The sequence below is a fragment of the Narcine bancroftii genome, chromosome 5, assembly GCF_036971445.1.
Source record: "Narcine bancroftii isolate sNarBan1 chromosome 5, sNarBan1.hap1, whole genome shotgun sequence".
Lineage (NCBI taxonomy): Eukaryota > Metazoa > Chordata > Chondrichthyes > Torpediniformes > Narcinidae > Narcine > Narcine bancroftii.
In genome coordinates this window covers 202,710,543-202,733,484 of record NC_091473.1, presented here as the reverse complement: position 1 = coordinate 202,733,484, position 22,942 = coordinate 202,710,543, and the positions used below count along the sequence as shown (strand labels likewise).

The 22,942-nt window shown below is 44.8% G+C and overlaps 1 protein-coding gene across 2 annotated transcripts in view; it reads right to left on the bottom strand.

Moving 5' to 3' along the window:
• Window positions 1-304: 304 nt before the first annotated feature.
• Window positions 305-22,942, bottom strand: part of LOC138764595 (zinc finger protein 436-like) — a 189,842-nt gene continuing 167,204 nt past the window's right edge. The window contains exon 3 of one of the 2 annotated variants that reach the window (XR_011358220.1): window positions 305-627. The gene's annotated coding sequence lies outside the window, so the exon portion shown is untranslated. Of the gene's footprint in view, window positions 628-4,705; window positions 5,208-22,942 lie in introns of those variants that run through there. The other variant, XR_011358221.1, reaches the window with a different exon arrangement.

Here is a 22,942-nt window from a genome sequence, read left to right as displayed (position 1 = left end):
TAAATGCAAGGTTACGTATAATTTGTTACATAGGTTATATATCACTTCCCAAAAATTAAAAGAATGGGATCCAACAATATCGAATACGTGTTTTTGCAGTAAAAATGAAATGGGAACAATACATGCAATTTGGGCATGTGCAAAAGTGAATACATTTTGGGAAGAACTAAATCAGATATTAAATAAAATCACAAAAAAAAATACCCAAAAATCCAGAAATTTTTCTTTTTAATAACATAAGAAGTAAAGATTTAGGTCTCAAATTGGATAAAACACAAAAAAGATTCATTATGATAGCCTTAGCAGTAGCAAAAAAATGTATAATGTCAACTTGGAAAATGGACGAGAGCCTGAGAATACAGCAATGGTACATGGAAATTAATAAGAGTATTCCATTTGAAAAAAATCACATATAATTTAAAAGACAAAGTTACAATGTTTGAAAAAATCTGGGAACCATATATGGAACATAACAGAAAGAGCAGGCCTCAGATCACCACCACCTAAAATGGTAAGAAGGTAAACACGATCAGATTGAATGTGCATAAGTAGATGATACATCTTTCTTGTTTGTTTTCCTTTTGTATGAAGATGTTGTTTTATTGTATTTTATATGTTCAATATTTACTGGTTATGGAGGGGGGTGGGAAGGGGGAGGGAGGGATGGAGAAAAAAAAGAGAAAATGTCACTGTGTATATTTAAAGAGATACATCTGTAAATATTTTGGTTGATATGGTTCATAGTGCAATAAATAAACAATTACAAAAAAAAGAAATAGGTTTGAAGATCTGGTCTCCATGCAGACAAATAACAGGCCAGTCTGTTTTGTGATTCCTTTATTCACTCTCCAACCTCATTTTGACGATAAGATACTATTATTTTAATATTTTTTTCTGTTTTTATCAGTATTACATTTTTTGAAATAAGTATTAAATAGTTAAATCTCTCTTGTAATATGATATTGGTAGTAATGTTGTAGTTTGGCAAAGAGACCCTGGTTGACTATGCAATATTTATAATACATTCATTGCTATTAGAAATGATATTCCTGGTAACAATATATATATATATGTTAGTCGAAGAGTATTTCTCTTTTCTTTCTTTTCCATGGGATCTTTTCTTTAGTTGGACAGCGTGCGAGGGAGGGAGGAAAACTATTAAAAATTGTCACACACAAGAAAAAAGGGATTATATATCAAATGCTTTGTAGTTGATTTATTATACATGTATTAATAAATATTTCTTTTAAAGAAGGAACAGCTGCTACCCCTCCACCATCACACTCCTCAACAACAAACTCAATCATGACTTTATTGATTTTCTTTTATTCTCTCTGTATTGCACAATCAGTTTGTTCACATTCATTATCTGTTTACAGTGCTTTTATTTTTTTACATTTATGCTATGTACAATTTATTTTTTGCACTACCAACCAGTGGTGATTCTGCTTGGCCCACAGGATAAGGAATCTCAGGGTTGTATGTGATGTCGTGTATGTACTCTGACAATGAATCTGAAATCTGATGAACTGATGTCAGGGCAAATATCCAAGTTGATAGGATTTAGTTATCTGAACAGTATATATATTGTAGAAATTAGATGGAAAGGTTCATCTGTAATTAGCTCTGAACAGTCTAACCCAGTGGTTTTCAACTGTTCTCCTTCCACTCACATCCCACTTTAAGTAATCCCTCTGCCATCAGTGCTCTGTGATTAGTAAGGGATTGCTTAAGGTGGTCTGTGGGTGGGAAGAAAAAGGTTGAAAACTAGTGTTTTAATCGTACCTAATTGACTCGTTATGTGCAGTTTCATAAATCCAAAGGAAATGGGCCAATGACAATTTTTCTCAAGCAAAATATTTCAGTAACAATTGGGTCTAGAGCAGTGATTCTCAACCTTTTTCTTTTCACTTACATCCCACCTTAAGTAACCTGTTACTAATCACAGAGCCCTGATGGCAGAGGGATTACTTAAAGTGGGATGTGAGTAAAAAGAAAAAGGTTGAGAACCACTGGAATAAAGTTAAACAGAAGATTGTACAGAAGCTAAAGATCCTACTCCCATTCAATGTCTAAAGCTAATAAGGGGCATACTTCCTATTACACACTTGATGCTTTAGTTGCCCCTGCTTGTACCAAATTTTGACTACCCCTGTAGATATCACCAGAATCTCCCTCTGATCTTCAAACTCCAATCTGTCTCACCCAACAAAAAAAAAACAGGTGTGGAAGAACAGGTCAGTTGAAGAGATTGGAGACATGATGCACATTGTTATAATTGTGTCCCAACGATGCGACCTGCGCCAAGGCCAGCAGTGATGAAGCTGTGAGTCATATTGAAAAGACATTTTGCAACGGAACCTACCAGCACTGAGTGATTGTTGCAGCATGTAACAATTTGAATTAGCAGCTTGTAAAACCACCATGCTGGAGAAACTCAGCAGGTGTCCTTTATACAGAAAATATAAAAATACATAACTGACGTTTCAAGCTGAAGCCCTTCATCGAGGTATGGTCAAGCCTGAAACGCTGGATATGTATCTTGACTGGATGCTTGCCGACATTTTTCCAGACCTTGATGAAGGGCTCAGACATTGGTTCTGTATCTTAATCTTTGCTATATAAAGGACACCGTTTGTACTATCCCACCGTGACTACCCACAGATTGGAGGAACACACTGTAGTGTGCGCGCTATGTGAAGTGTGGAGTAAGAATGACACACACACAGTCGAGTCGAGGACTGATTTATTGCCCTGCCAGCTCTGCTTATTATATTCACTCCCTGCCACTGACAGGAGCGATGTTACCGCAGCGCTGGCCTCCAACCGGCTGGCGTTCCTGCCATTGCGCACTGTGCAGGAGGTCACGTGGGATGATGGCCGTTGGTCCCTGCTGGGCCCTCGTGATCGCAGGGTGTTTTGTGAGCCAGGCCGCGGCTCGGTTCGCAGGCCTCTACGCCTTATTTTCCGTCTGGGCGCTCTCCAGCCAGATGGCCTTAACATTGATTTCTCTACTTTTGCTGAACCTGCTTTCCTTTTCTTTCCCCTCCCTCTTTCCTACCTTTCCAATTCTACCCTCTCTTTCCCCCTTCCCCACCCAGCCATCCCTTGCTGCTGTCCCATCCCTCCTCTCTCCACTTATCATCTCCTGCCTTTGACACCACTCTTACCTTCTAGTTCGGATGCCTGCCGACATTTTTCCAGACATTGATGAAGGGCTTAGGCCCAAAAGGTTGGTTCTGTATTTTTACCTTTACTACATAAAGGACATTTTGTGTTTTCACTTCAACCACGGTGTCTACACTTTGATCTTTTACTTTGGAATTAGCAGCATGCTGCCTTATTAGTACCCACGCTGCCTTGCTCTTAGATTCCAGTCAATGACCTGTCGGTGCAGGTTGCTTCAGAAATGTTCTCTGGATGCAAGTTCTTGGTGCGATGCCTTATATATATATATATATATATATATAAAAATATATATATATGTCTTGCTGCAGTATTGGTCCAAGCAGTTGCTGTTCTAATGCCTTTCTAATTTTAGAATTAAATTTTAAATTTAGAGATACAGCACAGTAACAGGCCCTTACAAGTCCGAGCAACCCGATTACACCAATTAAAGTTTCGAACAGTGGGAGGAAACCAGAGCATCTGGAGGAAACGCATTCAGACATGGGGAGAACATACAGACAGTGCCAGATTCCATCCCTGGTCACTGAGGTAAACGTACAAACTCCTTACAGCAGAGCCAGATTCCAACCCTGGTCACTTGGGGAACGTACAAACTCCTTACAGACAGAACCGGATTCAAACCCAAGTCACAATTTACAAATAAATTAAAAAAATAAAATAAATGAGAATAAAATAGTAGGTAAAAAATACGTACGTTTAAAATTGTAAATGTTCTCTGAAGTAACGCATAAAGATTTGGTGAAGAAGGGAGCAAATATTCAGCCAGTGGAGGGCCTTGGTCGTGCTTTATTTGTAGCAGCTGTTTGGATAAAGTTGTGTGAAATGCCAATGGTGTTGCCAAGGATGAAAAACTGGTTGATGCCGCTCACCGTTGGGGTCACTCTCTTAAAGTGTCTCCTTATCCCTGCTTAGTAAGGGTCAGAGGCTTTATCTCTAAACTTGGGGAAAGGGAAGTGGTTCATTATCTATAATGTTATGGTTCGTCTTTCGGGCAGCTACATGGAGGGGGAGGAACCTGCAGATGCAGCAATGGTTAAATGTTTTCAAGGAATTAAGCAAAATGTTTTAAGGTTTATATATTCCCTAGTAAAGGGAACTGGGGGTGTGTAAGAGTCCCTGTTTGTACTGTGCACACTCAAGTGTGTGAGTGTGTCGAGTATAGGTTTGCTATTGTCAGAGTCCAACCCATGTCTGAGGTGAATGTCTACATTGTTGCTTAAGTGAAATAGTGATCAAGTACTGTTTAACGTTCTCCCCCGTTTGTCACCCATGATTCATCTCCCAGAGAACCCACTGAACCTGATACACTTCCCAGCACGACAGGGCAGGGGTTCAGGTTTGTGGATCATTGCGATCTCTTCTGCGGAAGGTCTGACCTGTACAAATAAAAAGCTGTTTTATTTTTCTTTTAAAAATATTTTTATCGATTTTAATGAGGAACATACAAACAAAAAAAAGGTACAATCCACTAAGATAGTATGGACAGTTACATAAACTAAATAAAATATTCCGTATATCACTAACATACATATATCAGATCCATAATTCATATCCTGGATAGTATGTACCATATATTTCAGTGTCCAAGTCAGAATCAGAATTTATTGTCATGAACAAGTCATGAAATTCAGTGTTTAGCAGCAGCGTCGTACTTATACATTCATTTTATACCATCTCACTACTAAGGAATAAATAAATAAGAGTGCACGAAAAGTAAGGCAGTGTCTTTGGTTCATTGATCATTCAGGAATCCGATGGCAGCGAGGAAGAAGCTGTCCTTGTGCTGCTGAGTGCTCGTCTTTAGGGTCCTGCACCTTTTCTCCAGATGGTAGCAGAGCGAAGAGGGCATGACCAGGGGGGTGGGGGTCCTTGAGGATATAGGCTGCTTTTTTAAGACACACCTCATGTAGATGTCCTTGATGGAATGAAGTCTGGTACCTGTGATGTCGCAGGCCGAGTTAACAACCCTCTGGAGTTTATTCCTGTCCTGAGAGTTGGCGCCTCCATACCAGGTGAGCCTTGAAATCCACAAAAAAAACCTCAAAAAATCATGTTTTAAATCACTGGTTTTATTAACACGCCCAACACAGGTGCATTTCACCCTTGCATTGCCAGAGCTAACAACTTGTGTTTTGAGGATGGTTTTGTTGTGGACAAGATCTTAAGACACTAGCAGTGGTGAGAAAGATGAGACAATACAGTAATACATCAGCCATAGAACACGGCACCACAGAAACAGGCCCTTTGGCCCTTCTGGTCTGTGCCAAACTATAATTTGGCCATGTCCCACTGACCTGCACTTGAACCATCGCCCTCCACACCCCTCCAGTCCATGTACCTGAATTCACCACTTCAGCTGGCAGCTCATTCCATACTCCCAGTGTGAAGAGGTTCCCCCTCATGTTTCCCCTAAACCTTTCCCCTTTCATCCATCTCCTCTGGTTTGTATCTCATCTACCCTCAGTGGGAAAAGCCTAACTACATATACTCTGTCTACCCGCTCAGCATCTAAGAACCATAGAACATTACAGCACAGAGACCCTTTTGGCCCTTCTAGTCTATGCTGAACTATTTCTGCTGCCTAGTCCCACTGACCTGCACCCAGTCCAGAGCCCTCCATACCTCTGCCATCCATGTACCTGTCCAAATTCCTCTTAAATGTTAAAATTGATCCCGCATGCTCCATCTCAGCTGGCAACTCGTTCCACACTCCCACCACCCTCTGTGGGAAGAAGTTCCCCCTAAACCTTTCCCCTTTCACCCTTAACCCATCTCCTCTGGTTTGTGTCTCACCTACCCTCAGTGGGAAAAGCCTACCTGCATTTACTCCATCTGTCCCTCTTATAATTTTAAATACCTCTATCAACTCTCCCCTCATTCATCTACGCTCCAGAGAATAAAGTCCTAACCTGTTTCACCTTTCCCATAACTCAGTTCCTGAAGTGTGGGTGACATCCTAGTAATTTACAGAGTTTAGGATTACAATGAGAAGGAAGATCAATCAGTACCGAACAACCAAAGCGAGAGAGCACTGTTGTGGGGTTCATTCAGGAGCCTGATGGCTGCGGGAACGAAACTGTCTTCAAGACTGTTGGTGCGTGCCTTCAGATTTCTCCTCAACAGAATGAAGGAGGAAGCGTGCCTATGGTGTGATGGCTCCTTCAGTACATTATTGCTGTTCCTAGGTAAGATGGAGGTTGATGTCTGTATTGTTAACCTCAGTTTTGAACTTTATATTGATGACGGCAAGGCCAAGAGTGGATCCATCCCTCCATCGAGATGGGTAAGGCAAGGTGACTGACCTTCCCCAGTCTTATGTAACAATGTGACGGGCATCTTCTTACATTCACCGGAGGCGGATGGCTCCAGAAGAAATTTACATTTTAAAGCATGGTAACAGGCCCTAATTAGCCCATGCTGCCCAATTTACACCCAAGGGCGGCCATTTTACAGCGCCAGCGATCGGGACTGGGGTTTGAATCCCACACTCTCTGTAAGGAGTTTGCACATTCTCCGTGTCTGCGTGGGTTTTCCCCAGGGTCTCCTGTTTCCTCCCACCGTTCAAGACATACGGGGGGGGGGGGGGGAGGTTTACTGGGTGTAAATTTGGCGGCACAGACTTGTGGGCTGAAATGGCCTGTTACCATGCAGTATGTCTAAATTAAAAAAAAACCTAAACCTCCGGTATGTTTCAAACAGTGGGAGGAAACCGGAACTCCCGGGGAAAACCCATACAACACAGGGAGAACGTACAATCTCCTTACAGACAGGGTGGGATTCGAACCCAGCTTGCTGGCGCTGTAACCATGTTGCGCCAACTGTACAGCTCCAAGTTTCTAGCTTGTATTGAGGGGAAACCTCTGCTCTGGCCTTCACTGGCAGCATTGCCCACTCACAAGGTCTGAAAAACAACTTTAAGGTCCTGGAAAAGTTTGATGGAAAATAGGTCTTGATGCATGCAACAAGAGTTTTAGCTTCAATGCCACTGACTATTTTCTTTTTTTAAGTTCAGGCAAAATTATTTCCATTTAAGGTGAGGAATGAGAGAAATGGCTTGATTTTAGGAGCGAGCCATAGGGATGGTGGTCGTCGACACGGTGGATGGAAAAGTGGGAGGGATGGGTCAGGACACAAATGTGAGGGAGAAACTCAGCTGGCTGTGGGGCAGGCACGGGAACCCTGAGCCCAACAACGCGGGGGCAGGAGGAGAGGAGGAAAGGCTCGGGGGTGAGGGGCAAGAGGTGGGTACAGGTGGAAGCGTTGAAGAGGAGGATGAAAAGTGAGGGGGAGGGCATAGGGCTAATGGCAGCTCTCTGAGAGAAGAGGGGTCAGGGAGGCAGAGGAAAGGAGACAGGGGGATAGGGAAAGAGAGACTGGGTGCTGGGGGTGGTGTTTACAAATTGGATGTTGAATTGCTGCCATCTAGTGATAGACTCCCGAGATAGAATTCAGCTTCTGCCCTCCAACCCGATTCTTCCTGTTTAGACTGAAATCTCAACTTCGCTAATTTTGACAAAAGCCACTAATGTGAGTGATGCCCCATCAATAACTTCAAAGACGAGAAGCTGTAGAGAAATTGCAAGGCTTTTATTCACACAGAATGGATGCCTGTCCATACCGGTCGACTGCCCTGGACTGGGGAGGGGGCTTGTGGCATGGACGCCTTTATTCAGAGGTCAGTAGGAGGGCCCTCAGGCACAGCCATCCAGGGTGTCCTAACATATCCAAATGTACATACAGTGATTGCCCACAGGGAGAACATGATTAAGATTTACAGTTGGCGTGGCAATAGTTTTTCTTTATTCACTGCGTGCATAACCAAGTCACAGCTGGAACCGTGGCCAATCAAGTTTGGGGGGTACCAAGAATTCAGCGGGGTCTGCAAACCCACCATCCAGCTCCCAATCCATCCGCCTGGATGGAGTGTGAGAACCATAGAAACAACACCGAAAATAGGCCATTCGGCCCCTCCAATCTGCGCCGAAACATCCTTCCTCTCGTCCCGCACACCTGCACCCATTTCATAGCCCGCCAGACCTCTCCCATTCATGTCTCTCTCCAATTCATTTTTAAAAGTGAGCCCATATTTACCATGTCAGGTGGCAGCTCGTTCCAAACCCTCTCTGAATGAAGAAGTTCCCCCAAATGTTCCCTCTAAACCCATGCCCTCTCGTATTTATATCTCTTAATCTAAGTGGAAAGAGCCTACTCGCATTTACTCTGGCAGTGGTTCTCAACCTTTCTCTTTTCACCCCATCCCACTTTAAGTAATCTGTATGCCAAAGGTGCTCTGTGATTAGTAAGGGTTTACTTAAGGTGGAATGTGGGTGGAAAGAAAAAGTTTGAAAACCACTATTTTAATCATCCCTAACTGATCTGTTATGTGCTCAGTTTCATAACCCCAAAGGAAATGGGCCAATGACCATTTTTCTCAAGCAAAATATTTCAGTAACAATTGGGTCTAGAGCAGTGATTCTCAACCTTCCCTTCCAACCTTAAGCAATCCCTTACAGAACACCGATGGCTTAGGGATTACTTAAAATTGTACGGGAGTGGAAAGAAAAAGGTTGAGAACCACCGCTCTAAGGCAAAAAGTGAGAATAGTATTCAGTGTTTGTTTTGCCAATGAGCCCTTACAGAGGCAGCGCGCATCCCGAGCAGCGAGAGTGGCGCCGTCAAGCTCCTTCCCTGGGAACTATACCCAGCGTCAAGCCATGGCTTTAAACTGTGTCCATGAGCATCTGTGCTTTACCCCGATTTATTTTGTGCATCCGTTAGCAAGATGTGTATCAAGATAAGGTTTCAGAAAAGCCTCGTCACTTGGCATTCAGCGTTTCGATCGTGGTGACCGAAATAAAGACCATCTGCTGCCTTGAACTTTGTGTGTTACTTGTTTGATTTGGAAGGTTTTTTATGGTCTGGGACTGCTCATGGTCATTTCCCTATGCCACACACAAACACGTTGGAAAAACTCAGCAGGTCGCGCAGCGTTGATAGGAAGCCAAGGGACATGACCACCACTTCGGGCCTGAGCCATTTGTCCAGGTATGAGCAAAAACAGCCTGAATAAAAAGGTGGGGAGATGGAAGGAGAGGAGGGAAGAAAGGGCAGGGGGAGGAGCACAAGCCAGAGGTTCTCACTGCTGCCCTCGTAATTTCTCCTGCACCCTCAACAAGGTTCTCACTTGATACCAAGTGCCTCGACCTGATCCCCCTCTTTCTTCTCATTTCTGGTCAGAACTTCAATTTCCTCTGATAACCAAGGTTCTCCATTCTTTGCTTCTTACCTTTACAGGGACACACCAACCCAGGTCTTTCAAGCCTACTGCATGGTACAGGCCCTTTGGCCCACAGTGTTTTGCCAACCTAATAACTGACTAGAATTTCCCCGTTCATAACCCTCTATTTTTCTCAGTTCTGAGAACCTATCATGATGCAATTTATTGACATGTAATAAAACAGTGTCATATAACACGAACTTGCCTTTTGCCTGCTATAACGCAGACAGATTCAGCGTCAGCAGAAATTACCTGAAGCGCCTCTTACAGTCAAAGAAAGAGAAGCAAAAGAGAGCCTCCCCCCCCCCAGAGTGTCCATGGATTTGTCTCCAGCGCTTCCGCGGCCACACAGAGTCCATTCCAAACCATCGGCAAACTGAGCTCCAGGTCCGAACCTCTGACATGGTCAGGGACCCTTCAGCGACCTCGGCACCCAGATCCGATACCTGGCACCCCTTTGGCCAGTTTTGAACCAGTCTGCAGCCTGGTGCGAGTCCCTCGACTGCAGCCTCCAGCTGTCTGCGGCTTCAATGGGTTTCTCGCCTCAGGGTCGCTAGCAGCCCGCGCCTGGGTGGTTCCTTCGGTCGCAGAACTGCCCTAGCTGGTTACCGTGGTCACCGTCCTGTCAGTCATCTCCTCCTCAGACGAGGGGGTGGTCCCCCTGTTTTCTGGTGCCCTGCGCCAGTCCTTTGCTTCCCTGGAGTCTGGAACCCCTCGTTGTTGCTACCGATCATAGGTGCCGCCATCTTGGGTGCAGATTCCAATAGAATCTTTACATAAAATCCTATTGCACCTGGCTCCACCGCTATTGCTGGCAGTGCATTGTGCACAGAGCTGTCTGTGTGATTAAAGGTTTACAGCCTCACACAGAGTTGCAGAGAGGCAGCTTTGAACACACCCTTGCCTCTTAAACAAACATTTCAGGGTGCAAAGTCGAAGAGAAACTCAAATCAGTCCCCATATTTGAGCACTTTGGCAGAAGCCAAGTCTCCAACTTCTAAATAAAATTCTTGGTATCTTTATTACAGAGGCAGGGTTCTCTCCCCCTCACCCCACCCCTGTCAAAAGATGAACAGATTTAGGGTACAGGATAGAGCACAGAACAATACAGCACAGTGCAGGCCCTTTGGCATGCGATGTTGTGCCGACCCATGTATTCCCTTTATTTGAATATTTTAGTTTTGATTTTCCAAACTTAAACTCAGCTATTGACATCATCAGTGTCAATGTGAACAGTATCAACATTGGCTAAATTTACAAAGATCCCATTCTATGCAAAGTTTTCTACAGGGTTCAAGCTCTTTCCGTCCCCCCTCCCTCCCCAATTTTTAACACTTCACTAACCACTAAGTACATCCAACATCGAAGTACTCAAGCTGGCAGAGTCCGCAAGCATCGAATCCACGCTGCTGAAGACCCAACTGCACTGGGTGGGTCACGTCTCCAGAATGGAGGACCATCACCTTCCCAAGATCGTGTTAAATGGCGAGCTCTCCACTGGCCACCGAGACAGAGATGCACCGAAGAAGAGGTACAAGGACTGCCTAAAGAAATCTCTTGGTGCCTGCCACATTGACCACCGCCAGTGGGCTGATATCGCCTCCAACCGTGCATCTTGGCGCCTCACAGTTTGGCGGGCAGCAACCTCCTTTGAAGAAGACCGCAGAGCCCACCTCACTGACAAAAGACAAAGGAGGAAAAACCCAACACTCAACCCCAACCAACCAATTTTCCCTTGCAACCGCTGCAACCATGCCTGCCTGTCCCGCATCGGACTTGTCAGTCACCAACGAGCCTGTAGCAGACGTGGACATACCCCTCCATAAAACTTCATCCGCAAAGCCAAGCCAAAGAAGAAAGAACCACAGTTACACGCGACGTTGAAGAGATTCACAAGAAAGGTGTGAAACACATATCATATCACAATTACAGCATGGAAACAGGACAGTTTGGCCCTTCTTGTCCACACTGATCCAAGTACCCTCCTCTAATCCCACTTACCAGCACTCCACCCATATCCCTCCATTCCCCTCCCATCCATATACTTACCCAACTCTTTCTTAAATGACGAAATTGACCCTGCCTCCACCACCTTTCCCGGAAGCCCATTCCACACAGTAACTACTCTTTGAGTAAAGAAGTTCCACCTCATGTTACTCCTAAACCTTTGCCCGTCAATTCTCAACCCATGACCTCCATCTCTCCTACTCTCAAAGGGAAAAGCCTTTCCATATCAACTCTAGCTATCCCTCTCATTATCTCAAACACCTCTATCAAATCTCTTCTATGTTCCAAGGAATAAAGACCTAATTTGCTCAATCTCCTTGTATTCCAGATGCTGAAACCCAGGCAACATTTTTGTAAATCTTCTCTGCACTCTCTCTATCTTGTTAATATCCTTCCTATCAATCAGTGACCAGAACTGCACACAGTGCTCTAAATTTGGCCTCACCAGTGCCTTGTACAGTTTCATCATTACTTCCCAACTCCTAGATTCTATGCATTGATTTATATAGGCAAGCATACTAAAGGCCTTCTTCACCACTCTATCCTACCTTCAGGGGTTTATGGGTTTGTCACTGCACTGCAGTCAGTGCTCAGACTGCTTTCTTCTCTTGACTACCTGGTTGGGATGGGATGGGATGGAGTAGACGGGGAAGGTAGGGTGAAGTGGCGCAATGGTCCACACTATCATCATGCTCCTATGGTAAGATTGCCAAATTTAAAAAAAATCTATCATACTTACAACTTGAGAAAAAATTTTCTCCAGGGGGACACAGCTTTGCATTTCTGCATTCCAGTGAGTAATGCTCAGGCAGGAGTCGGATTTCTAGGTAACCGCTACGCTCTTTCTGGCCACTGCCAATGCGATCATTACGAATTGGATTTGGAATTTGGACAGGTTCATCGAAAGTCTTATGTCCATTATATTTCCCAACAGGAACAACTCTGGGTCCTGCGGGAATTCCCTTCCTATAACCTTTCATAGGACTTGGCCTAGTTCCACTCAAAAGGGCCTCACCTTGGTGCGTGTCCAGGTTGTGTGCACAATGCCACATCTGAAGCATTGGTCTGATATATCAGGTTTAGATCTGTTCAATTTCTGTGGCATCGGTACAGCTGGTGCAGAAAATTGTATTGCACCAACCTGTACCACGCAGGTCGGACCAGCACCGCTCATCAATCGCTATTCCTAAGTTTAACTCCCACCTCTGCCTTGATTTATGAAGGCCTGGTTTCAGTCCTTCTGCTTTTTCTTTCATCCATCTGTCTGTCTAGGAGTCTCTTAAATGCCCTCAATGTTTCAGCCTCCACCACCATCCCCAGCAAGGCATTACAGGCCCCCACAACTCTCCTCTTAAAAAAATTTACCCCTGAGGTCTCCCCTAAACCTTCCTCCCTTCACTTTGCACATATGTCCCTCTGGTGTTTGCTGATCCTGCCCTGGGAAACAGGTACTAGCCTCCACCCTATCTAGGCCTCTCATAATCTTCTATCTATCAAGTCTCCTCTCATCCTTCTATACTCCAAAGAGAAAAGTCCCAGCTCTGCAAACCTTGCCTCATCCCAATTCAGGAAAGATCCTGGTAAATCTCCTCTGCACTCCCTCTACAACTTCCACATCCTTCCTATAATGAGGTGACCAGAACTGAACACAATACTCCAAGTGTGGTCTCACCCAAGATATGTAGAGTTGCAACATGACCTCTCGACTCTTGACTCTAGACTCTGACTAATGAAGCCCAGCATCCCATTTGGAAGTCCCTGTCTGTGAAATGTGTACACATGCGGGAGAGTGTGGTAGGGTAAGCAGCCACCAGTATCGAGGATGTTAGGGTGTGGATGGGGAATTGGAACGTGTGGCCACCGGGAGATCCACGCTATTGTGGCAGACAAAGCCAAGGTGTTCGACAGAGGGATCTCCCGGTCTGTGTCCCAATCTCTCTGATGTAGAGGAGACCACATCGGGAGCACTGTATGCAGTAGATGACCACTGCAGATTCACGAGAAGTGTGGCTTCACTTGAAAGGACTGTGTTGGGCCCCAAATGGTGCTGAGAAAGGAGGTGTGGGCACAAGTGGAGCATCTACTATGGTCGCAGGGGTAGGTCCAAAGGGGAAGATCGTTGGGGAATTTAGTGGTAATTCTGCTGTGCCCTCAGGAAAAAGAATCTCAGGGTTGGATATGATGTCACGTATGTTCACTGACAATAAATCTGAACTCTGAATGTCAGAATTGAGCCTGCATTCACCACTTCAGCTGGCAGCTTGTTCCACACTCCCACCCCTCTCTGCATGAAGATGTTCCACCCAATCAAACAGAAATCAACAGCACCGAATAGCCTGGGATTGTTTGAACTCAGAAGCTAAGCAGGCACAGGACTGGTCAGTGCTTGGAAGGGAGACCGCCTAGGTGCTGTAGGTTTCTGGATAAAGTGGTGACACTGTCTAACAAAAGTTAAAGAATTTCATGTATGTTCATTATAAATGTAGAGCCATGTGAATGGAACCATAATGGAACCTTTATTGTACAGTACGGATTCTTTGGCCCAAATGTTGTGCCAACCCAATAACCCATTGCCTGGAACAGTGGTTCTCAACTTTCTTCCACTCACATCCCACTTTAAGTATTCCCTACACCACACATGTCAAACTTTGGCCCGATATAATTATATTTGGCCCGCAAGATCATTTCAAAAATGTATTAGAGGTGGCTCGCCCTGCAGCGAGAGCCGATGCTGTTTTTTGGTAATGTCACCCCCACCATCCTCCCCCTTCATTGCACATCCTTCCCCATTGTAACATGAGAAATTGTAACACGAGAAGTCTGTCGATGTCATCAGCCGGCAAGCCAGTTGGAAGACTCCCAGCACAACCAGTCACTTCTCCCACCTGTCGAGCGGTGAGGCGGATGGGCGAGCGCCTGTGATTTCCTGTCGGCGCGACGGACATGGCAGGCTGAGCACGGCCCCCGCTGTTCCGCAAAGTCTGATCGGCAGCGCGCTGGGCCTGAGTGGGTGGGTAAGCAGGGGTGGGCAGAGGGTGTAGGTGAGGAGTAATGGGCAGGGGAAGTTATGGTGGTGCGAGGGGCAGTTAGAGGGAGGGATGAGTAGAAGGAAGGGTGGATAGGGAAGAGGTAAAAGGGGAGGGGCAGGGCGAGTAGGGGAGGGGTGATTAGAGGGTGAGAGATGGGTAGAGGGAGGAATAGGTTGAGGGGAAAGGCAGTAGAGGGGCGTGTATAGGATGGGGTGGGTAGAGGCAGAGCGAGTGGAGTGAGGGGTGAGTAGAGGTTGGGTAAAGGACTGGTCAGGTAGAGGAATGGTGGGTCGAGGGTGAATAGAGGCCTAGAGCCTGAGGAGTGAATGCTGGAAATGCTGATGCAGGCCAAAATGGACACAGCCTGTGAATGCTGACTACATCTCCACAGGGACCAAATATGTTTCCCTCAGGTCAAGCAAAGGGTGAACTTGAGCTACCTACTCCTGACCTGTAACATTATCCTCCTAAAGTTACATCCTAAAGTTTAACATTACATATATTGAAAGAAGAGAAAACATGCAGATGTTGTTGAAAATTTTCAATAAATATTTAATTTGGCCCTCGACTTAGTCCAAGTTTTTAATTTTGGCCCTCCGTGAATTTGAGTTTGACACCCCTGCCCTACGCCATCGATGCTCTGTGATGAGTAAGGGATTGCTTAAGGTGGGATGTGGGTGGAAAGATAAAGGTTGAAAATCACTGTTTTAATTGTACCTAATTAACTCATTATGTGCAAGGTTTCAGAACTCCAAAGGAAATGGGCCAATGAGCATTTTCCTCCAGCAAAATATTTCAGTAACAATTGGGTCTGGAGCAGTGATTCTCAACCTTCCCTTTCCACACACATCCCACCTTAAGCAATCCCTTACTCAACACAGAGCCACGATGGCAGAGGGATTACTTAAAGTGGGATGTGAGCAAAAAGAAAAAAGGTTGAGAACCACTGCCCTAGAATTTCCTGACTGCGTAACCCTCCATTTTCCTCAAGTTCCATCTACCTAATAGTCTCCAAAAAGATCTGATGCTGGCAGCACATTCCATGCACCCATCACTGTGTGCAACTTGCTTCCGACATCACTCCTGCACCTACTCCCAAGCACCTTAAAATTATGCCCCCTTGTGTTGGCCATTTCAGCCCTGGGAGAAAGCCGTCCACATGATCAATGCCTCTTCATCTTGTCAACCTCTCTCAATCACCCCTCATCTTCTGATGCACCAAGTTCACTCAACCAATCCTCATAAGGCAAGCTCTCCAATCCGGGCTACACTTTGCAGATCTCCTCTGCACCCTTTCTACAGTGTCCACATTTCTCCTGCAATGAGGTGACCAGAACTGAATAATCCAAGTGGAGTCGAATTGAGTTTTTGTATCGCTGTAACATTACCTCATGGCTCTTGTCCTCCTCCTTCATTAAACATGGCATCCCCTCGACCACTACCAACTCGGCCCTTACCCGCATTTCCTGCTCATCGGCCCTGGTCCCCCCCACCACTCCTCGCGCAACAAAAACAAGATTCGCCTTGTCTTCACCTACTACCCCACCAGTCTCCGCATTCACAAATGATCCTCCGCAATTTCCATCCCCTACAACATGATCCCACGACCAGACACATCTTCCCCTCTCCACCTTCTGAAAGCACCGCTGCTTCCGGAACTCCCTGGCCAACACAGCCCTCCCCACTAATTGCCCCCTTGGTACCTGCCCTTGTGATTGTAGGAAGTGCTCCACTTGTGCCTATGCCTCCTCCCCCACCATCAAACAATCCTCCCTTGTGAGTCTACAGCAGCCATCTGCTGCATCTGGCGCTCCTACTGTGGCCTTCTCTACGTCGGAGAGACTGGATAACGAGTGGGAGATGGTTTTGTTGAGCACCTTCGCCCTGTCCACAGCAGTAGCTCCCAGTGGCCAACCATTTCATTTCCACGTCCCACTCCCATGCTGTGTGTCTGTCCATGGCCTCATGCTCTGCCAGAGTGAGGCCATCCACACATTGGAGGAGCAATACCTCATTTTAGTCCCTTTCACACTTGCAAGTAACTCCAGGAATTAACCGCCTTTAAAATGTCTAGCGTGAAAGTAAAATCAGCTGATGACGTCACCCACGCCTGGGATTGACAGCACTGACCCCAAAGGAAATGGGCCAATGAGCATTTTTCTCCAGCGAAATATTTCAGTAACAATTGGGACTGGAGCAGTGGTTCTCAACCTTCCCTTTCCACACACATCCCACCTGAAGCAATCCCTTACTCAACACAGAGCCACGATGGCAGAGGGATTACTTAAAGTGGGATGTGAGGGAAAGGAAAAAAGGTTGAGAAACACTGCCCTAGAATTTCCTGACTGCGTAACCCTCCATTTTCCTCAAGTTCCATCTACCTAATAGTCTCCAAAAAGATTTGATGCTGGCAGCACATTCCATGCACCCATCACTGTGTGTGCAACCTGCTTCCGACATCTCTCCTGCACCTACTCCCAAGTACCTTAAAATTATGCCCCCTTGCTGCAATCAGGCAAGTGTGAAACTGGTAATTGCATTGTGGGATTGAAATGACCCAAGTTTTTGTGTGAGTGCAGGAATGTGAAGGAAGATTAAAATGAAGGTATAAACTTTGCCGTGGGAGAGACAAGAGAGAGAGAGAAAATAAATAGCAATAGCGGAAAATTTTTAAACAAGGGAAAGTAGGTAGCGTTATAGTGCGCAAATTATAAACGCCGTGGGGAAAAGCAATGGCGGATCTGACTTCCCAGAAAACCGTGCGTCAGAGCAACACCTCCGCCAATTCTCGGTGCATGCAGCCGTGCACACAGCCCTTTCTCTGCCGCACGACATTCTGGGAAGTCAGATCTGCCATAGCTTTCCCCTGCACAGTATTTAGAAATTGTACGCGATAGTGCTACAAACTTTCCCACACTGTTTAAATTCTACAAGATAGTGGAACCAACTTTCCCACGATGTTTAAATAGTGCGCGATAGTGCTACCAACTTACTCTGTTTAAATTGTTCGCGATTATGGTACCAACATTCCCACGCTGTTTAATTTGTACCCGATAGTACAACCAACTCTCACACACTGTTTTAATTAGGCACAATAGTACTACCAGCTTTCCCACGTGGTTTAAATTGTGCGCAATAGTGTGCGATAGGGCTACCAACTTTTACACTGTTTAAATTGTTCACGATAGTGGTATCAACTTTCCCATCCTGCTTAAATTGTGCATGATGGTACTGCCAACTCTCCCACACTGTTTAAATTGTGCGCGACAGTACTACCAACTTTCCCAGGCTGTTTAAATTGTGTGCCATAGTGCTTCGAACTTTCCCACACTGTTGAAATCGTGTGCGATAGTGGTTCCAACTTTCTCACGCTGTTTAAATTGTACGTGATAGTGCTACCAACTTTCCCTCGATGTTTAAATTGTACACCATAGTACTTCCAACTCTCCCACACTGTTTAAATTGTGCGCGATATTACAAGCAACTTTCCCACGCTGTATAAATTCTGCAAGATAGTGGAACCAACTTTCCCTCGCTGTTTAAATTGTGCGCAGTAGTACTTCCAACTCTCCCACGCTATTTATATTGTGCGCGATAGTACTACCAACATTCCCATGTTGTTTAAATTGTGCGCAACAGTACGACCAACTTTCCCACGCTGTTTAAATTGCGCATGAGAGTACTACCAACCTTCCCACGCTGTTAAAAGGGTGAAAAACTACAGCATGCTGTTGTGCAGAGCAGAGGGACTTGGGAGTGCTTGAGCATGAATCGCAAAAAGTTAGGTTGGAGGTGCAGCAGGTTATTAAGAAGGCAAATGGAATGTTGGCCATCGCTAGAGGAATTCAATTCAGGACTGGGAGATAATGTTGCAACTGTACTGCTGTGACCGCACCTGGAGTACTGTGTCCAGTTCTGGTCTCCATATTTGAGGAAGGATATACTGGCTTTGGAGACGGTCCAGAGGAGGTATACTAGGTTGATTCCGGGGATGAAGGGGTTGACTTATGATGATAGATTAAATCGTCTAGGATTGTATTCGCTCGAGTTCAGAAGAATGAGAGGAGATCTTATAGAAACATATAGGATTATGAAGGATATGGATAGGATAGATGTAGGAAGGTTTTTTGTGCTGGCCGGGGAAACTAAAACAAGAGGACACAGTCTCAAGATTCGGGGGAGTAGATTTAGGACAGAGATGAGGAAAAATAGTTTTTCCCAGAGAGTAGTGAATGTTTGGAATTCTCTAACCAGGGAAGTGGTTGAGGCTGCCTCATTAAACATATTTAAAATTCGGTTAGATAAATTTTTTCATGATAGAGGAATTAGGGGATATGAGGAGAAGGCAGGTAGGTGGAGTTAGGTCATAAATTAGATCAGCCATGATCTTATTGAATGGCGGAGCAAGCTCGATCGGCCACTTTTGGCCAACTCCTGTTCCTACTTCCTACGTTCCTATGTTAAAATTGTACACGATAGTACTACCAACTTTCCCACGCTGCTTAAATTGTACGCGATAGTGGTACCAAGTTTCTTACGATGTTTAAACAGTGCGCGAAAGTACTACCAACCCTGCTACGCTGTTTAAATTGTACGCGATAGTACTACCAACTCTCCCACGCTGTTTAAATTGTGCGCCATAGTGCTTCCAACTTTCCCATGCTGGTTAAATTGAGCGAGATAGTGGTACCAACTTTCCCACGCTGTTAAAAGGGTGAAAAACTACAGTATGCTGTTGTGCAGAGGGACCTGGGAGTGCTTGTGCATGAATCATAAAAAGTTAGGTTGGAGGTGCAGCAGGAAATTAAGAAGGCAAATGGAATGTTGGCCTTCATCGCTAGAGGACTTCAATTCAGGAGCTGGGAGGTAATGTTGCAACTGTATAAGGTACTGGTGTGACCGCACCTGGAGTACTGTGTCCAGTTCTGGTCTCCATATTTGAGGAAGTATATACTGGCTTTGGAGACAGTCCAGAGGAGGAATACTAGGTTGATCCCGGGGATGAAGGGGTTGACTTATGATGATAGATTAAATCGTCTAGGATTGTATTCGCTCGAGTTCAGAAGAATGAGAGGAGATCTTATAGAAACATATAGGATTATGAAGGATATGGATAGGATAGATGTAGGAAGGTTTTTTGAGCTGGCCGGGGAAACTAAAACAAGAGGTCACAGTCTCAACATTCGGGGGAGTAGATTTAGGACAGAGATGAGGAAAAATAGTTTTTGCCAGAGCGTTGTGAATGTTTGGAATTCTCTAAACAGGGAAGTGGTTAAGGCTGCCTCATTAAACATATTTAAAATTCAGTTAGATAAATTTTTACATGTTAGAGGAATTAGGGGATATGGGGAGAAGGCAGGTAGGTGGAGTTAGGTCATAAATTAGATCAGCCATGATCTTATTGAATGGCGGAGCAGGCTCGATGGGCTACTTTTGGCCAACTCCTGTTCCTACTTCCTACGTTCCTATGTTAAAATTGTACGCGATAGTACTACCAACTCTCCCACGCTGTTTAAATTGTACGCGATAGTGGTACCAACTTTCGCACGCTGCTTAAATTGTACGACATAGTGCTTACAGCTTTCCCATGCTGTTTAAATTGTGCATGATAGGACTACCAACATTCCCACGATGTTTAAATAGTGCGCGATAGTGCTACCAACTTACTCTGTTTAAATTGTTCGCAATTATGGTACCAACTTTCCCACGCTGTTTAAATTGTGCGCGATAGTGGTGCAAACTTTCACACGCTGTTTTGATTGAGTGCGATAGTGGTACCAACATTCCCACGCTGTTTAATTTGTACCCGATAGTACAACCAACTCTCACACACTGTTTTAATTAGGCACAATAGTACTACCAACTTTTCCACGTGGTTTTAATTGTGCGCAATAGTGCGCGATAGTGCTACCAACGTTCGCACTGTTTAGATTGTTCACGATATTGGTACCAATATTCCCACACTGTTTAAATTGTATGCAATAGTGGTATCAACTTTCCCATCCTGCTTAAATTGTGCGCGATGGTACTGCCAACTTTCCCACTCTGTTTAAATTGTACGCGATAGTACTTCCAACTCTCCCACGCTGTTTAAATTGTGTGCGACAGTACTACCAACTTTCCCACGCTGTTTAAATTGTGTGCCATAGTGCTTCGAATTTTCCCACACTGTTGAAATCGTGTGCGATACTGCTACCAACTTCCCATGCTGTTTAAATCGTACGCGATAGTGGTACCAACATTCCCACGCTGTTTCAATTGTGCGCAATAGTACAACCAACATTCCTACTCTGTTTAAATTGTACGCGATCGTGGAACCAACATTCCCACGCTGTTTAATTTATATGCGATAGTACTACCAACTTTCCCACGTGGTTTAAATTGTGCGCAATATTGCTACCAACTTTCCCACACTGTTTAAAATGTACGCGATAGTACTAGCAACATTCCCATGTTGTTCAAATAGTGCGCGATAGTTATACCAACTTTCCGACGCTGTTTAAATTGTGCACGATAGTGGTACCAACTTTCTCACATTGTTTAAATTGTGCGCGACAGTACTACCAACTTTCCCAGGCTGTTTAAATCATGTGCGATAGTGGTTCCAACTTTCCCACGCTGTTTAAATCATGTGCGATACTGCTACCAACTTCCCATGCTGTTTAAATTGTACGCAAAGGTGGTACTAACTTTCCACGCTCTTTAAATTGTGCGCGATAGTGCTACCAACTTTCCCTCGATGTTTAAATTGTACGCAATGATGGTACCAACTTTCCCACGCTTTTAAAATTGCGCTATAGTACTACCAACATTCCCAAGCAGTTTAAATTGTACGTGATAGTGCTACCATCTTTCCCACACTCTTTAAATTGTACACCATAGTCCTTCCAACTTTCCCATGCTGTTTAATTGTGCACCATAGTGCTTCCAACTTTCTCGCGCTGTTTGGATTGTGCGCGATAGTGGTACCAACTTCCCACGCTGTTCAAATTGTACACCATAGTCCTTCCAACTTTCCCACGCTGTTTAATTGTGCACCATAGTGCTTCCAACTTTCTCGCGCTGTTTGAATTGTGCGCGATAGTGGTACCAACTTCCCACGCTGTTCAAATTGTACGCAATAGTGGTACCAACATTCCCACGCTGTTTCAATTGTGCCGAATAGTACAACTAACATTCCCACTCTGTTTAAATTGTATGCGATCGTGGTACCAACATTCCCACGCTGTTTAAATTGTACGCGATAGTTCTACCAACTTTCCCACGCTGTTTAAATTGTGCGCTATAGAGCTACCAACATTCCCATGCTGTTTAAATTGTGCGCAATAGTGGTACCAACTTTCCAACGCTGTTTAAATTGTGCGCGAGAGTACTACCAACTCTCCCACGCGGTTTAAATTGTTCGTGATAGTGGTACCAACATTCTGACGCTGTTTAAATTGTACGCGATTGTCTTACCAACATTCCTACGCTGTTTAAATCCTGCGTGATATTGCTTCCAACTTCCCATGCTGATTAAATTGTACGCGATAGTGGAACCAACTTGTCCACGCTGTTTAAATTGTACACGATAGTGCTACCAACTGTCCCACGCTGTTTAAATTGTATGCGATCGTGCTACCAACTTTCCCACTCTGTTTAAATTCTACACGATAGTGCGCGATAGTGTTACCAACTTCCCATGCTGATTAAATTGTACGCGATAGTGGAACCAACTTGTCCACGCTGTTTAAATTGTACACGATAGTGCTACCAACTTTCCCACGCTGTTAAATCGTATGCAATAGTGGTACCAACATTCCCACGCTGTTTTAATTGTGCGCAATAGTACAAGTAACATTCCCACTGTTTAAATTGTACGCGATCGTGGTACCAACATTCCGACGCTGTTTAATTTGTATGCAATAGTACTACCAACTTTCCCATGCGGTTTAAATTGTGCGCGATATTGCTACCAACTTTCCCACACTGTTTTAAATGCACATGATAGTAGTAGCAACATTCCCACGTTGTTCAAATAGTGCGCGATAGTTGTACCAACTGTCCCACGCTGTTTAAATTGTACGCGATCGTGCTACCAACTTTCCCACCCTGTTTAAATTTTGCGCGATAGTGGTACCAACTTTCTCACATTGTTTAAATTGTGCGCGACAGTACTACCAACTTTCCCAGGCTGTTTAAATTGTGTGCCATAGTGCTTCGAACTTTCCCACACTGTTTAAATTGTGCGCGATAGTGGTACCAACTTTCCCACGCTGTTTAAATTGTGCGCGATAGTGGTACCAACTTTCCCACGCTGTTTAAATTGTGCGCGATAGTGGTACCAACTTTCCCACACTGTTTAAATTGTACGCGATACTGCTACCAACATTCCCACCCTGTTTAAATTGTGTGCGATAGTACTACCAACTTTCTCACATTGTTTAAATTGTGCGCGACA